This window comes from Schistocerca nitens, chromosome 4, assembly GCF_023898315.1.
Source record: "Schistocerca nitens isolate TAMUIC-IGC-003100 chromosome 4, iqSchNite1.1, whole genome shotgun sequence".
NCBI classification, from domain to species: domain Eukaryota; kingdom Metazoa; phylum Arthropoda; class Insecta; order Orthoptera; family Acrididae; genus Schistocerca; species Schistocerca nitens.
In genome coordinates, this window is record NC_064617.1 from 246,898,881 (window position 1) to 246,914,697 (window position 15,817).

The following is a 15,817-nucleotide window of genomic DNA, read 5'->3' on the forward strand; positions in this document are numbered from 1 at the left end:
TAAGCAGTAGTGGATCCATTCTTAAAACTTTCCAATCACACCATGTATAGAAAAAGAAATCCACTACTGTATAGCTACACTATTGATGACAAACCGCTGGAAACAGTATCTACCGTAAAAAATCTAGGTGTAACCATTCAGAGCGACTTTAAGTGGAATGAGCATACAAAACAAGTAGTGGGAAAAGCGGATGCCAGACTCAGATTCGTAGGAAGAATCTTAAGGAATCGTGACAGCCACGAAGGAAGTGGCTTATAAGGCGCGTGTTCGACCGACTATTGAGTGTTTGTCCTCTGTCTGGGATCCCTGACAGGTAGGTCTGATAGAAGAGTTAGAGAAGATCCAATGAAGAGTGGCGCTTTTCGTCACAGGATCGTTTAGTCGGTGAGAGAGCGTTGTAGAGATCCTCAACCAGCTCCATTGGCAGACGTTACAAGAGAGGCGTTGTGCACCACGGAGAGATTCGCTATTGAAATTTCGAGAGAGCACTTTCCAGGGAAGATTCGGATAGCATATTACTTCCCCCCTTCCCTCCCCTGCCACATACATCTCGCGTAATGACCACGAGGAGAAAATTCGAGAAATCAGAGCCAATACAGAGGTTTACCGACAATAATTTCTCCCACGCGCTATTCCCGAGTGGAACAGGGTTTGAGGGCTCAGTTAGTGGTACAAAAGCACCGTCCGCCACGCACCATTAGTGTGATGTAGACGTAGATACATTATTACGCCAGCTGCTGGGCGCGCATGAAGATGACGGAAGCAATGCGGCAAAGTTCGTACTCCTCGGTGCATCCACACTCTAATAATTACCCAGTGACACAGCGGCGCTGCATGCAGAACGGGGACTCATCTGAAAATAGGAGTTGCAACCAGAGTGTCTTTTGGTTCACAACTGTGTTGCCGTGTCACAGGAAACCGCAGCAATGGAGAATTGGAAATTTGTGGTAAGGTCTTATGGGACCAAACTGCTGGGTCATCGGTCCCTAAGCTTACGTACTACTTAATATAACTTAAACTAACTTACAGTAAGGACAACACACGCACCCTTGTCCGAGGGAGGATTCGAACCTCCGACGGAGGGAGCCGCGCGGGCCGTGACAAGACGTCCTAGAACGCGCGGCTACCCAGCGTGGCTCATCAATGGTCCATGGAGATTCTTGTCTTGCTTGGAACAACAAAGGTGTGCCAAAAGGCACCGAGGAGGGAGGCGACCATGGTGAGTAATTTAAGTGGTTCGTAGTTTCCTGAATTGCTCGCAAATGGGTGAATTACAATGCAGACAAAACTAGAAACCAGTATTCCTTCAATTAGTAACCCATTTTTATATGTTTCGGTGGTAGCCATAATCAGAACCTAGTTAAGATAAAAACCAGAGGGTTGCATAGTTACACGTTGGACTTGCAACGAGCATGAGCAAACTGGTTCAGATAAAAACTAGAGGATTACATAGTTACATGATTCACTTGCAACGAACACGAACAGACAGTCTGTTCATGTTCGCTGCGATGCAACCATGTGACTATGTAGTCCTCCGGTTTTTATCTCATCCAGGATTCTAAAGATAGCTAATACTACTACTACGTGATCAGGCCCAGTGGACCGCACGCATCTACAAGTTTCCTCCTCCACTGTATTCTGTCCATTGCTGCTATCTGCCATCCGTTCACATCTGTTGACACTTGGTTTAAATCTTCATGGAGTCCATCCCTCCGACGCTTCTTGGGTCTCCCTGGCGGTCTCTTTCCTGTAGGTGTGAAATCCAGGAGCTTCAGAGGCCATCTGTGATTCTCCATTCGGGCCAAATGGCCGGCCCACTGCATTCGTTTGGCTTTGACAGTTCCTGCTATGTTGGGGTGCTGGTATAGTTCCTCAAGCTCTTGGTTGTATCTGAGCCTCCATTCCCCTGTATTTGCGTCCAGAACCGGACCGAAGATCTTCTGAAGCACTTTTCTCTCAAAAACAAGGAGCTTATGGAAGTCCTGTTTCCGGATACTCCATGTCTCACAGCCATACAGAACAACAAGCTGGACCAGCGTTTTGTACGGTTGAATCATGAACTATCTGGAGAGATATCTGGACCGAAGCAGTTGTCCTAGGCTGTGGTAAGATCGGTTTCCTGCTTGTATTCTGGCATTGATCTCTGCTTCACATGACAAGTTCTCAGTGAAAAGTGAACCTAGGTATTTGAATTCTTGCACTCTCTTGTAGGACTGGTCCCCAACCTGCAGTGACTGTAGATGATCAGCAATCTGACAATGACCACGGGTCATAACGAGGTACTCTGTCTTGGCTTCGTTTATGTTCAACCCTATTTGTTGGCAGCCTCCTTTAGTGCTTTGGACATTTGCTCCAACTCATTTTCCGACCTAGAGAGTAAACAGATGTCGTCTGCATAGGCTAAGTATGCCAGTCTCTTTCCTTCGATTACAATCCCTTCGTTCTCTTGGAAGGTCTCGCGTACGATCTTCTCGAGGGCAAAGTTGAACAGGATAGGGGAGAACCCATCTGCTTGCCTGACAGCTAATACCGAAACATAAATGAGTTAATAAATAAAGGAATATTGATTTCTTGTATCCTCTGCAAATCCTTCATCTGCGAGCATGCAGCAAATTTCGGACTACGTAAATTGCTTGAAACAAGCTCATTTCTCAATTGAAGGCATGTGACGTCGTTATGCAGTCGTACACGTCCGAGCCAACTATATGTTCCAGTCACATAGATGTGACCACCACCTACGTTCGACATCCCCATACAATAACCACTCACAAACAGCAAGTGGCACCACTAGCAGTGGAAGGTATATAAACCGTGTCAGAGGGACAGGGATAACAGTGCAATCGCTGTTGTAACGCGAAAACTGAGCGATATATTTGACATCCAAAAGGGCACGATCATTAGCTTTCGAACCAAGGGTGGAATAATTTCCGAAATGCAATGTTTGTAAACAGTTGGCGTGCCAATGCGGTTAAAGTATACCGTGCGAGGCGAACTGGCGCTATCCGAAACCGGCGCCGAGGCAACTGTATTCCATAGACGACAGGGGGACGATGGCCGGGTGATATTTAAGGGCTCAAAAATGATTCAGATGGCTCTGAGCACTATGGGACTTAACGTCTGATGTCATCAATCCTCTAGACATAGAACTACTTAAACCTAACTAACCTGAGGACATCACACACATCCATGCCCGACGCAGGATTCGAACCTGCGACCGTAGCCCAGCGCGGTTCCAGACCGAAACACCTACTACCACTCGGCATCAGCGGCTGGCTATTAACAGGCCAAAACACGTGTAACTGTTGAACAACTGAACGCAAAGATGAATCAAGGGGCTACCAACTGTGCCTCCACATCGACCACTGAGCGAACCTCGCTGTGTATGGTCCTCCGCAGGAGGCACCTGGTGCATGCATTCATACTGCCTGTTGTTCGTCGGCAAAGAAGAGTGGAATTCTTGGGCCAATATCGCAGCGGCCGGCTATTTACAGGCCAATACACGTGAAACTGTTGAACAAGTGACCGCAAAGATGAATGAAGGGACTACCAACTGTGCCTACTCATTGACCGCTCAGCGAACCTCGCTGTGTATGGTCCTCCGCAGCAGGCACCTGGTTCATGCACTCATACCGCCTGTTGTTCATCGGCATAGAAGAGTGGAAGTCTTGGGGCAATACCACAGAGGCCGGCTATTTACGAGCCAATACACGTGTAACTGTTGAACAACTGACCGCAAAGATGAATTAGGGGACTACCAACTGTGCCTCCTCATCGACCGCTCAGCGAACCTCGCTGTGTATGGTACTCTGCAACAGGCACCTGGTTCATGCACTCATACCCCTGTTGTACATCGGCAAAGAATTCTTGGGCCTATACCGAAGCGGCCAGCTATTTTCGGGCCAATACACACGTAACTGTTGAACAATTGACCGCAACGATGAATCAAGGGACTACAAACTGTGCCTCCTCGTCGACCGCTCAGCGAACCTCGCTGTGTATGGTCCTCCGCAGCGGGCACCTGGTCCATGCACTCATACCGCCTGTTGTTCATCGGCAAAGAAGAGTGGAATTCTTGGGCCAATACTGCGGCGGCCGGCTATTTACGAGCCAATAAACGTGTAACTGTTGAAAACTGACCGCCAAGATGAATCAAGGGACTACCAACTGTGCCTCCTCATCAACCACTCAGCGAACCTCGCTGTGTATGGTCCTCCGCAGAAGGCACCTGGTTCATGCACTCATACCGGCTGTTGCTCATCGGTAGATAATAGCGGAATTTTTGGGCCAATTCCCTAGCGGCCGGCTATTTACGGGCCAATACACAGGTTACTGATGAACAAGTGACCGCAAATATGAATCATAGGACTACCAACTGTGCCTCCCCATCGCCCGCTCAGTGAACCTCGCTGTGTATGGTCCTCCGCAGCCGGCACCTAGTTCATGCACTCATACTGCCTGTTGCTCGTCGGCAAAGAAGAGTGGATTTCTTGGGCCAATACCGCAGCGACCGGCTATTTACGGGCTGATCCACGTGTAACTATTGAACAAGTGACCGCAAAGATAAATCAAGGGACTACCAACTGTGGCTCCTCATCGACCGCTCAGCGAATCCCACTGTGTATGGTCCTCCGCAGCAGGCACCTGCTTCATGCACACATACTGCCTGTTGTTCATCAGCAAAGAAGAGTGGAATTCCAGGGCTAATACCGCAGCGGCCAGCTATTTACGGGCCAATCCACATGTAATTGTTGAACAACTGACCGCAAATACGAATTAAGGGACTACCAATTGTGCCTCCTTATCGACCGCTCAGTGAACCTCGTTGTCTATGGTCCTCCGCAACAGGCACCTTGTTCATGCACTCATACTGCCTGTTGTTCATCGGCAAAGAATAGTGGAATTCTTGGGCCATACTGCAGCGGCCGGCTTTTTACGGGCCAATAGACATGTAACTGTTCAACATCTGACCGTAATGATGAATCAAGGGTTTACTAACTGTGCCACATCATCAACTGCTCAGCGAACGTCGCTGCGTATGGTCCTCCACAGCAGGCTCCTGGATCATGCACTCATACTGCCTATTCTTAATTCGCAAAGAATAGTGGAATTCTTGGGCTAATACCACAGCGGCTGGCTATTTATGGGCCAATACACATGTAACTGTTGAACAACTGATTGCAAAGATTAATCAAGGGACTACCAACTGTGCTTCCTCACCGACCGCTCATCGAACCTCGCTGTGTATGGTGCTCCGCAGCAGGCACCTGGTTCATGCACTCATACAGCCGTTGTTCATCGGCAAAGAATAGTGGAATTCTTGGGCAAATACCGCAGCGGCCGACTATTTACAGGCCAATACACGTGTAACTGTTGGGCAACTGACCGCAAAGATGAATTAAGGGACTACCAACTGTGCCTACTCATCGACCGCTCAGCGAACCTCGCTGTGTATGGTCCTCCGCAGCAGGCACCTGGTTCATGCACCCATACCGCCTGTTGTTCATCGACAAAGAAGAGTGGAATTCTTGGGGTAATACCGTAGTGGCCGGCTATTTACGGGCAAATACTCGTATAACTGTTGAACAACTGACCGCAAAGATGAATCAGGTGATAACCAACTGTGCCTCCTCATCGACCGCTCAGCGAACCTCGCTGTGTTTGGTCCTCTGCAGCAGGCACCTGGTTCATGCACTTATACTGGCTGTTGCTCATCGGTAAAGCATAGTTGAATACTAGGGCGAATACCGCAGCGGCTGGCTATTTCCGGGCCAATACACGTGTAACTGTTGAACAAATGACTGCAAAGATGAATCAAGGCACTGCCAACTGTTCCTCCTCATCGACCGCTAAGCGAACCTCGCTGTGTATGGTCCTCCGCAGCAGGAACCTGGTTAATGCACTCATATTGCCTGTTGTTCATCGGCAAAGAAGAGTGACATTCTTGGGCCAATACCGCAGTGGCCGGCTATTTACGGGCCAATACACGTGTAACTGTTGAACAACTGACTGCAAAGATGAATCAAGGGGCTACCATCTCTGCCTCCTCATCGACCACTCAGGGAACCTCACTGTGTATGGTCCTCCGCGACAGGCACCTGGTTCATGTACTCATACCACCTGTTGTTCGTTGGCAAATAAGAGTGGAATTCTTGGGCTAATACCGCAGCGGGCTGCTATTTATGGGCCAATACACATGTAACTGTTGAACAACTGACTGCAAAGATGAATCAAGGGACTACCAACTCTGCTTCCTCACCGACCGCTCAGCGAACCTCGCTGTGTATGGTGCTCCGCAGCAGGCACCTGGTTCATGCACTCATACAGCCGTTGTTCATCGGCAAACAATAGTGGAATTCTTGGGCCAATACCACAGCGGACGACTATTTACAGGCCAATACACGTGTAACTGTTGAGCAACTGACCGCAAAGATGAGTTAAGGGACTACCAACTGTGCCTACTCATCGACCGCTCAGCGAACCTCGCTGTGTATGGTCCTCCGCAGCAGGCACCTGGTTCATGCACCCATACCGCCTGTTGTTCATCAGCAAAGAAGAGTGGAATTCTTGGGGTAATACCATAGTGGCCGGCTATTTACGGGCAAATACTCGTATAACTATTGAACAACTGACCGCAAAGGTGAATCAACTGATTACCAACTGTGCCTCCTCATCGAACGCTCAGCGAACCTCGCTGTGTTTGGTCCTCCGCAGCAGGCACCTGGTTCATGCACTTATACTGGCTGTTGCTCATCGGTAAAGCATAGTGGAATTCTAGGGCGAATAGCACAGCGGCTGGCCATTTCCGGTTCAATACACGTGTAACTGTTGAACAAGTGACTGCAAAGATGAATCAAGGCACTGCCAACTGTTCCTCCTCATCGACTGCTCAGCGAACCTCACTGTGTATGGTCCGCCGCAGCAGGCACCTGGTTAATGCACTCATATTGCCTGTTGTTCGTCGGCAAAGAAGAGTGACATTCTTGGGTCAATACCGCAGTGGCCGGCTATTTACAGGCCAATACACGTGTAACTGTTGAACAACTGATTGCAAAGATGAATCAAGGGACTACCAACTCTGCCTCCTCATCGACCGCTGAGGGAACCTCACTGTGTATGGTCCTCCGCGACAGGCACCTGGTTCATGTACTCATACCACCTGTTGTTCGTCGGCAAAGAAGAGTGGAATTCTTGGGCTAATACCACAGCGGGCAGCTATTTATGGGCCAATACACATGTAACTGTTGAACAACTGACCGCAAAGATGAATCAAGGGACTACCAACTGTGCTTCCTCACCGACCGCTCAGTGAACCTCGCTGTGTATGGTTCTCTGCAGCAGGCACCTGGTTCATGCACTCATACAGCCGTTGTTCATTGGCAAAGAATAGTGGAATTCTTGGGCCAATACCGCAGCGGCCGACTATTTACAGGCCAATACACGTGTAACTGTTGAGCAACCGACCGCAAAGATGAGTTAAGGGACTACCAACTGTGCCTACTCATCGACCGCTCAGCGAACCTCGCTATGTATGGTCCTCTGCAGCAGGCACCTGGTTCATGCACCCATACCGCCTGTTGTTCATCGGCAAAGAAGAGTGGAATTCTTGGGGTAATACCGTAGTGGCCGGCTATTTACGGGCAAATACTCGTATAACTGTTGAACAACTGACCGCAAAGATGAATCAAGTGATTACCAACTGTGCCTCCTCATCGAACTCTCAGCGAACCTCGCTGTGTATGGTCCTCCGCAGCAGGCACCTGGTTAATGCTCTCATATTGCCTGTTGTTCGTCGGCAAAGAAGAGTGACATTCTTGGGCCAATACCGCAGTGGCCGGCTATTTACGGGCCAATACACGTGTAACTGTTGAACAACTGACTGCAAAGATGAATCAAGGGACTACCAACTCTGCCTCCTCATCGACCGCTCAGCGAACCTCGCTGTGTATGGTCCTCCGCAGCAGGCACCTGGTTCATGCACTCATACCGCCTGTTGTTCATCGGCAAGGAATAGTGGAACTCTTGGGCCAATACCGCAGTGGCCAGCTATTTATGGGCCAATACACGTGTAACTGTTAAACAAGTGACTGCAAAGATGAATCAAGGGACTACCAAGTGTGCCTCCTCATCGACCACTAAGCGAACCTCGCTGTGTATGGTCCTCCGCAGCAGGCACCTGGTTCATGCACTTATACTGCCTGCTGTTCATCGGCAAAGAATTGTGAATTGTTGGTCCAATACCGCAGCGGCCGCCTTTTTACGGGCCAATCCACGTGTAACTGTTGAACAACTGACCACAAAGATGATCAAGGGACTACCAACTGTGTCCCCTCATCGACCGGTCAGCGAACCTCGCTGTGTATGGCCCTCCGCAGTAGGCACCTGATTCATGCACTCATACCGCCTGTTGTTCATCGGCAAAGTAGAGTGGAATTCTTGGTCCGATACCGCAGCGGCCGGCTATTTATGGGCCAATACCCGTGTAACTGTTGAGCAACTGATCGAAAAGATGAATCAAGGGACTACCAACTGTGCCTCCTCATCGACCGCTCAGCGAACCTCGCTGTGTATGGTCCTCCGCAGCAGGCACGTGGTTCATGCACTCATACTGCCTGTTGTTCATCAGCAAAGAAGACTGGAATTCGTGGGCTATTACCGCAACGGGACATCCACTGAGTGGCGATAGGTGGTCTTTTAAGATCAATAATTTTGTATGCTCCATTGGATAGATAGCCGGTGGCGTGTGCGGTGTGAAATGCCTGAAAGCAAAGGAGCGTCACGGTCTGGGGAATGTTGTCGTGACTTTCCCTGGATGATTTCGTCTTTCTGGAAGTCACGATGGATAAACACAAGTATGCATCTATCGTCTGGGACCATGTCTATCCCTCCATGTAGTTTTTCTTCATCACCATGGCATCTACCAGCAGTACACTGCAACTATCACGCAGCTCAAAGTGTACGTGTGTGGTTCGACAAGCTCCAGGATGAGTTGACAGTACTCGCTTTGCCATCAAATTTCCCACATTTAAATCCAATCGAGAATCTGTGGGATCATCTGGATGGGGCTGTTCGCGCCATGGTGCTCAACCGAGAAACCTAGAGCAGCTGGAAACAGTACTGGAGTCGATATGGCTCCGCGTCCCTGCCGGTACCTTCCAGAACCACATTGACTCTGTTCCTGCACGACTCGCAGCGATCCGTACTACAGAAGGTGCCGGCCGGCGTGGCCGTGCGGTTCTAGGCGCTTCAGTCTGGAACCGCGTGACCGCTAAGATCGCGGGAATGGATGTGTGTGATGTCCTTAGGTTAGTTATGTTTCTTAGTTCTAGGGGACTGATGACCACAGATATTAAGTCCCATAGCGCTCAGAGCCATTTGAACAAAAGGTAACTATTCAGGCTTTTGACACGACTCACGTTAATATGACTGGACAGTGTACTTGCCTGTCCTCTCGGGTGCCGCTGCGATCTCGCATAGCTTTCGTATGGTCCACCTCAATCTTGATTCCATATTCGCATGACAATCATAGGATAGCAACCAACGCGAACACCAGTACCGCGGAATCTTAAATTGCATTCTGGATAGGCCACATTCATGCCGCTGTCGATTTCCGACAAGTTTTGTTAGACTTTTTTCCCTTGCATCAGGCACAATACCATCATCAGGCACTAACTTTGTAAATGATAATTAGTTAAAACCCTCAGCTGCCGACAGGTGTTGTTGATATACGTCGATGGGGACAGTTGAAAATGTGTGCCCCGACCGGGACTCGAATCCGGGATGTCCTGCTTACGTGGCAGACGCTCTATTCATCTTAGCCACCGAGGACACAGATGAATAGTGCCACTGCAAAGACTTATTGCTTGCACGCTACCCATGAGACCCACATTCCCAAGTGTCCATAATCTACGTACGTAATGTACCTAATAGGTATTTGCCAATCCACTCATTACTCGCGCACACTAAGGTGACGATTCCCGTAAGAGTTCGGGCAGCTTGTGTGCATTCAAATCTACGGTATCTGTTTTTTCGATAACAGTTACTATCTATCTATCTATATATATATATATATATATATATATATATATATATATATATATATATATATATATATATATATATATATATATATAGGCTACCCAGCCATTGACCTTCGTGAAAAAGCACACAAGTCGCTCGAACTCTTGCGGGAATCGTGTCCCGGTAGTGCACACATTTTCAGCTGTTCCCATCGAGGTATATCAACAACACCTGTTGGCAGCTGAAAATTTCAACTAATTATCATTTATTCTAGAGAAGCTGCACGGTCATCTATGGTATCTGTTCTTTCGAGAACAGTTACTATCTTCATATATACACTAACTTTGTAATGAGATTTCTGAATGACAAGGCGTAATCTTTCCCTACATGTAAAATGTTGATGGCGTCACTCCTTGCTTCTTCGCTCGGTTGTGCTGAAATTCAGACTGTTTGCATATCTAGCTTCCAAAATCCACCTAACGAATGAACACATAAATATAGTTGCGAAGAAGGCGAATTCCAGACTCTCTTTCACTAAAACAATCCTTCTATTACTCCCAAAATTTCGAGAGCGAACGGTTCATAACGAGTCAAGTAACGTATTACATCTTCCCACAAACGTCTCACGCAATGGTGATAAATGTAATTTAAAAAATTTGTGCTGGTTCTGAAGCGTACTGGCTGTAATTTTTCGAGATTATCACATGCCAACGAAAGTGGAGCGTGACAAAAGCTGTGCTGCCATGCATCTATCGTAGACCAGATGTAGAGGTAGATCAACAATTTGCCCCCGTTTCTTGCTGTCGTTCTTCTGGTATGAATAAACGTCAATGTACAATTTCGCCAAAGGAGGTAGGTCGCATCAAACTACTCGTTTGCCTCGTTATTGCATTTTTTGTAACATAAACTGATTAAAAGACACTGACATATGAATGTAAGAAAATATTCTTCTTCCACCAGCACAAAATTCCACACAACGCAGCAACAATCACAATGACGACCGTGCATCTCTTAGGATTCAAACTTCTTCATCCTTAATCTCCTAATTTAGACTTGGCGACACTTAGGTGACAAAGATTCCTGGGATAGCGATATGCTCATATAAAGACGCCAGTAGTATCGCGTACACAAGGTGTAAAAGGACAGTGCATTGGCGGAGCTGTCACTTGTGCTCAGTTGCTTCATATGAAAAGGTTTCCGACTTTATTGTGGCTGGACGACGGCAATTAACAGACTCTGAACGCGGAATGATAGTTGGAGGTAGGTGCATGGCGCAGTCCGTTTAGGAAATCGTTAGGGAATTCAGTATTCCGAGATCCACAGTGTCTGGAACCACCTTTTCTGGCACTCTTGAACTATTTTTAACGGTTTCTTTCCATCGTTGATGGTTTTGTGTAGCCACTCATAAAGAGATTGCCTGGAAGAGATGTGACTAAACCAGTTATATGTATCTTTAATAAAAAAACTCCAAATTTCTCCGTAAAAATTCTTTTGCAGCAGCTGAAACAGCCAACTGCAAGGAATGGCACAAGCAACGTACCAAAATCAAGAGTGGTACCTATTCTTTCAATTTCGTAAATACTCCGTTAATTACTCCAACCATGACAGTGGCATTATCTGTACGAATGCCAATTATATTTTCAGATTGCAAATCGAATCGTTGAATCTTTATAGCAGAGACAATCGCTTCAGCATTACACTCGTGCAGTCCAACAGGGTCAAGGTATGTAGATACTATTTTTTGGTGTAATTTACTGTAATAAACTATAATCAACCCCAAGTATTTATGTACAGCAATATCAGTAGATTCATCAAGTAATAAGCTAAATGGTCGATCTTTGCAATCTTGTTTTAGAACGTCAGTGAAATGCGGAGCTAACACGTGCACTTGATTCGGTGCCACTGAACTTTTCCGATATCTTTCTCATGACTGTGATTAATTACCTCCCCCAAACAGTCGACTACACGTATACTGGTATGCATGGCTGTGAATAATGCGAGCTAGCTTCTTCCTTTTTTTTTTTTTTTTGTTCCCAATAGGCTCTGACTTAAAAGCAATTTTACGATGCACAGTTACAACCTGGACCAATTTACTTAGTCAAAGAGTCGTCAAAGATGTAAAACCGATCAATGAATGACTAATAAATTTAAAAAAAGGTTGCTTACCTTTTTATTTTGTAGATAATTCTTTGATATCCCATGAGATTTCAAATCTCCGTAGTGACTCATTAAAACTGTACCACAAAATTTGTACTTCGCTCCCTGATCCCTAGTACTTGCAGTAATTTGAAGCCAATCTTTTAAATGTGGATATTGAAGCCAGGAATTTCGAAGCTTTTGCTTATATTGTTGTTTAGGCATAGTTACACACTTATCAAGGCGTGAAATAATACCACACACTGAGAATCACAATTGTGTAGTGCACACCACGAATGGCGACAGTCGAGTTACTTTTTCTGCGCATCTGACGTGACGCACCCTGCGTGAGCCAACAAACGCTCATTGGTTATTCGAAGCGACAATGAAATAAGTGAGCACCCATTGTATGAAATCGGTTGCTGCACTCCCTTCACCTACGCATTCAGCTTCGCTCGTGAAATGAACTACAAGTAGGAGCTACTAAATACTGTACATTCTATAGGGAATCACCGCATGTAGTCTACTGACAAGGGAACCTCCCCATCGCACCCCCCTCAGATTTAGTTATAAGTTGGCACAGTGGATAGGCCTTGAAAAACTGAACACAGATCAATCGAGAAAACAGGAAGAAGTTATGTGGAACTATGAAAAAAAAAGCAAAATATACAAACTGAGTAGTCCGTGCGCAAGATAGGCAACATCAAGGATACAGTGAGGCTAGGAGCGCCGTGGTTGGTTGTTTTTGGGGAAGGAGACCAGACAGCGTGGTCATCGGTCTCATCGGATTAGGGAAGGATGGGGAAGGAAGTCGGCCGTGCCCTTGCAGAGGAACCATCCCGGCATTTGCCTGGAGTGATTTAGGGAAATCACGGAAAACCTAAATCAGGATGGCCGGACGCGGGATTGAACCGTCCTCCTCCCGAATGCGAGTCCAGTGTCTAACCACTGCGCCACCTTAGGAGCGCCGTGGTCCCGTGGTTAGCGTGAGCACTGGCGGAACGAAAGGTTCTTGATTCAAGTCTACCCTGGAGTGAAAAGTTTAATTTTTTTTTTTCAGATAATTATCAAAGTTCAGGCACACACACATAATCAACTTCGCTCTCCAAAATTCCAGTACATGTTCAGATTTGCTTGCACATATGCAGGATTTGACGGTCTACACAAGGTAAAATTTGAAAACGTTAAAAACATATGTTTTGACAGAGCACAGGGAAAACTGCGACTGTGGAACTGTTGCACTCATTTGTTGCAGTTTATGTGTCAAACTCTTATGTTTTCATCACTTTTTGGGAGTGATTATCACATCCACAAGAAAACCTAAATCGGGTAAGGTAGAAGAATCTTTTTACCCATTCGCCAAATGTACAACTTACGTGGGTCGACAACATATTCCTGTCATGTGAAGCACATGACATCACCAGTGTCGTATAGAATATATCAGACGTGTTTTCCTGTGGAAAAATCGGTTGACCTATGACCTTGCGATCAAATGTTTTCGGTTCCCATTGGAGAGGCACGTCCTTTCGTCTACTAATTGCACGGTTTTGCGGTGCGGTCGCGAAACACAGACACTAAACTTATTACAGTGAACAGAGACGTCAATGAACGAACGGACAGATCATAACTTTACGAAAATAAAGAATTAAAGTTTTCACTTGATGGAAGACTTGAACCAAGGACCTCTCGTTCCGCATGTGCTCACACTAACCACGGGACCACGGCGCTCCTGCGCTAGAATTATCCTTGATGTTGCTTATGTTACACATGGTCTACTCTGTTTGTATATTTTGCTTTTTTTTCATAGTTCCACACAGCTTCTTCCTGTTTTCTCGATTGATCTGTGTTCAGTTTTTCAACGCCTATCCACTGTGCCAACTTATAACTAAATCTGAGGGGGGTGCGATGGGGAGGTTCCCTTGTTAGTTCAAATCTTCCCTCGAATGAAAAATTTATTTTCTTTATTTTCGCAAAGTTATGATCTGTCCATTCGTTCATTGACGTCTCTGTTCACTGTAATACGTTTAGTGTCTGCGTTTTGCGACCGCACCGCAAAACGGTGCGATTAGTAGACGAAAGGACGTGCTCTCCAATGGGAACCGAAAACATTTGATCGCAAGGTCATAGATCAACCGATTCCTCCACAGGAAAACACGTCTGATATATTCTATACGACAATGATGACAGATTATAATTGTCTGAAAATAAGAAATTAAACTCTTCACTCAATGGAAGACTTGAACCCACGATCTCTCGTTCAACAGTTGCTCACGCTAACCACGGGACCACAACGTTCCTGAGCTCGCACGTTCCTTGATGTTGCCTATCTTGCACATGGACTACTCAGTTAGTATATTTTGCTTATTTCTTTCATAGTTCCACACAACTTCTTCCTGTTTTCTCGATAGATCTGTGTTCAGTTTTTCAAGGCCTATCCACTGTGCCGACTTATAACAAACTCCGAGGGGGGTGCGATGGGAAGGTTCCCTTGTAAGGACCTCTGGTTTCGCAGCTGCTCACGTTGACCACGGGACCACGGAGCTCCTGGCCTCATGCTTTCCTTGATGTTACCTATGTTGCACATGGACTACTCACTTTGTATATTTTGCTTATTTTTTCATAGTTCCACACAGCTTCTTCCTGTTTTCTCGATTGATCTGTGTTCAGTTTTTCAAGGCCTATCCACTGTGCCAACTTATAACTAAATCTGAGGGGGGTGCGATGGGGAGGTTCCTTTGTAAGTTGGCAACGCTAGTCAAATGTAATTTTGTTCACTACAGCACCAACGAGCGATGTGAGACAGAACTTGACGTATCATGATTTATGGTTAGGAATAACTGTACACACCCTTGCCGTGCACTTGATTTTACTCACACCTTCCCATTTTAAATTCGAATCTAAATGCATTTGATCCTTGTATATTGATGTAGAGTATGAACTACCGTGTATTTGAGAACAGTAATCAGAGTATTAGGTTGTGTTACTTATGTGGTTGTTCACTGAAATCTACAAAAATTCATAGTAACATGATGATTTACAGTTTCCACTTTCGTCCTGAGTCATGAAATTTTGGATACAGCGGCTGGAAACATTTAAAGTTTAAGTCATAGATTCGTTTATTGCTTTAAGTTTTCAGCAAATGCACTATTTCTTTCTTGCGACTACAAAAGGTGACTTTTGACGCAGAAGTCATCATTCCACTCCTATTCGGGCTAACACAAGATCGGAACAACTTTTACTCCTGCTCAGGCTAACACCAGATCGAAACTCAGTGAACACAAGGCCTCACGAAATATGACGTAATTTACGGAATTATGTAGATAATTCCAAGATTCATTCCATGAGTGTTGTACAACATTGATTTATATCTTGCATTTTAATATGACTTACATAAACTGAAATTTTTTTAAACGTACAATTTTGAAACAAAATAAAAAATAATTCCATAGCTGATCCGAATGCGACAGAACCACACGGCCAGTCGTTTTTTCGTCAAAATTATTTATAAAAGTAATCTGGAATACGAAAAAAGAAACTACAGCATGAAAATGACAAAATAGTCGGAGCCGCGTCGAGATAACAAATGAAGAGACCTATACCCAACGGAACGGCTTCCCACTGAGATGATTTAAGTTGTCTGTGGTTTTCCTAAATAACATCAAGA